We start from the raw sequence: 2,500 nt of genomic DNA, 5'->3' as shown, positions 1-2,500 counted from the left end.
TTGTTATAGAGAGAGTATTGATATAGAGGGTATTGTTATAGAGATGGTATTTTTATAGAGAGGGTATTGATATAGAGAGGGTATTGATACACAGAGGGTATTGATACACAGAGGGTATTGTTATAGAGAGGGTATTGATATAGAGAGGGTATTGTTATAGAGTGGGTATTGATACACAGAGGGTATTGATAAACAGAGGATATTGTTATAGAGAGGGTATTGTTATAGAGAGGGTATTGATACACAGAGGGTATTGATACACAGAGGGTATTGATACACAGAGGGTATTGATACACAGAGGGTATTGTTATAGAGAGGGTATTGTTATAGAGAGGGTATTGATACACAGAGGGTATTGATACACAGAGGGTATTGATACACAGAGGGTATTTATACACATGGTATTGTTATAGAGAGAGTATTGTTATAGCGAGAGTAGTGTTATAGAGAGAGTAGTGTTATAGAGAGGGTATTGATACACAGAGGGTATTGATACACAGAGGGTATTGATACACAGATGGTATTGGTATAGAGATAGTATTGTTATAGAGAGAGTATTGTTATAGAGAGAGTATTGTTATAGAGAGAGTATTGTTATAGAGAGCGTAGTGTTATAGAGAGAGTAATAGAGATAGTATTGTTATAGAGAGAGTGTTATAGAGAGAGAGTGTTATAGAGAGCGTGTTATAGAGATTATTGTTATAGAGAGAGTAGTGTTATAGAGAGCGTAGTGTTATAGAGAGTGTTATAGAGAGAGTAGTGTTATAGAGAGAGTAGTGTTATAGAGAGAGTAGTGTTATAGAGAGAGTAGTGTTATAGAGAGAGTAGTGTTATAGAGATAGTATTGTTATATAGATAGAGAGCGTTATAGAGAACGTAGTGTTATAGAGAGCGTAGTGTTATAGAGAGAGTAGTGTTATAGAGAGAGTAGTGTTATAGAGAGAGTATTGTTATAGAGAGCGTAGTGTTATAGAGAGCGTAGTGTTATAGAGAGAGTAGTGTTATAGAGAGAGTAGTGTTATAGAGAGAGTAGTGTTATAGAGAGAGTAGTGTTATAGAGAGAGTATTGTTATAGAGAGAGTAGTGTTATAGAGAGAGTAGTGTTATAGAGAGAGTATTGTTATAGAGAGCGTAGTGTTATAGAGAGAGTAGTGTTATAGAGAGAGTAGTGTTATAGAGAGAGTATTGTTATAGAGAGAGTATTGTTATAGAGAGAGTAGTGTTATAGAGAGAGTAGTGTTATAGAGATAGTATTGTTATAGAGAGAGTAGTGTTATAGAGATAGTATTGTTATAGAGAGGGTATTGATACACAGAGGATATAATTCTGCACGTTTACATAATTTAAACAGAAACAACTGAAAGGGTTAAGCGTAGGTATTCATTCTGAGAGGTTAAGGGTAGGTATTCATTCTGAGAGGTTAAGGTTAGGTATTCATTCTGAGTGGTTAAGGTTAGGTATTCATTCTGAGAGGTTAAGCGTAGGTATTCATTCTGAGAGGTTAAGGTTAGGTATTCATTCTGAGAGGTTAAGGTTAGGTATTCATTCTGAGTGGTTAAGGTTAGGTATTCATTCTGAGAGGTTAAGGTTAGGTATTCATTCTGAGAGGTTAAGGTTAGGTATTCATTCTGAGAGGTTAAGCGTAGGTATTCATTCTGAGAGGTTAAGGTTAGGTATTCATTCTGAGAGGTTAAGGTTAGGTATTCATTCTGAGAGGTTAAGGTTAGGTATTCATTCTGAGTGGTTAAGGTTAGGCATTCATTCTGAGAGGTTAAGCATAGGTATTCATTCTGAGAGGTTAAGGTTAGGTATTCATTCTGAGTGGTTAAGGTTAGGTATTCATTCTGAGAGGTTAAGCGTAGGTATTCATTCTGAGAGGTTAAGGTTAGGTATTCATTCTGAGAGGTTAAGGTTAGGTATTCATTCTGAGAGGTTAAGGTTAGGTATTCATTCTGAGTGGTTAAGGTTAGGTATTCATTCTGAGGTATTCATTCTGAGAGGTTAAGGTTAGGTATTCATTCTGAGTTAAGGTTAGGTATTCATTCTGAGAGGTTAAGGTTAGGTATTCATTCTGAGAGGTTAAGGTTAGGTATTCATTCTGAGGGTTAAGCGTAGGTATTCATTCTGAGTGGTTAAGGTTAGGTATTCATTCTGAGAGGTTAAGGTTAGGTATTCATTCTGAGTGGTTAAGCGTAGGTATTCATTCTGAGAGGTTAAGGTTAGGTATTCATTCTGATAGGTTAAGGTAGGTATTCATTCTGAGAGGTTAAGGTTTAGGTATTCATTCTGAGTGGTTAAGGTTAGGTATTCATTCTGAGAGGTTAGCGTAGGTATTCATTCTGAGAGGTTAAGCGTAGGTATTCATTCTGAGTGGTTAAGGTTAGGTATTCATTCTGAGAGGTTTCATTCTGAGCGTAGGTATTCATTCTGAGTGGTTAAGGTTAGGTATTCATTCTGAGAGGTTTCTGAATTCATTCTGAGTTAAGGTTAGGTATTCAGG

At 36.1% G+C, this 2,500-nt stretch overlaps 1 protein-coding gene and 1 long non-coding RNA gene across 6 annotated transcripts in view; both read left to right on the top strand.

Annotated features, from left to right (window-relative positions):
- The window catches only part of pcdh7b (protocadherin 7b), a 254,456-nt gene that overhangs the window by 156,330 nt on the left and 95,626 nt on the right, over window positions 1-2,500 (top strand). The gene's annotated exons all lie outside the window — the stretch shown is intronic.
- The window catches only part of LOC127906695 (uncharacterized), a 3,079-nt gene continuing 2,024 nt past the window's right edge, over window positions 1,446-2,500 (top strand). The window contains exons 1-3 of the long non-coding RNA XR_008062442.1: window positions 1,446-1,538; window positions 1,674-1,727; window positions 1,782-1,862. This is a non-coding gene — a long non-coding RNA (uncharacterized LOC127906695). The remainder of the gene's footprint in view (window positions 1,539-1,673; window positions 1,728-1,781; window positions 1,863-2,500) is intronic.

Source organism: Oncorhynchus keta, chromosome 13 (assembly GCF_023373465.1).
Source record: "Oncorhynchus keta strain PuntledgeMale-10-30-2019 chromosome 13, Oket_V2, whole genome shotgun sequence".
In the NCBI taxonomy this organism is placed as follows: Eukaryota; Metazoa; Chordata; class Actinopteri; order Salmoniformes; family Salmonidae; genus Oncorhynchus; species Oncorhynchus keta.
The sequence above is the reverse complement of the archived record's forward strand: the minus strand, read 5'-3'. Positions and strand labels throughout refer to the sequence as shown.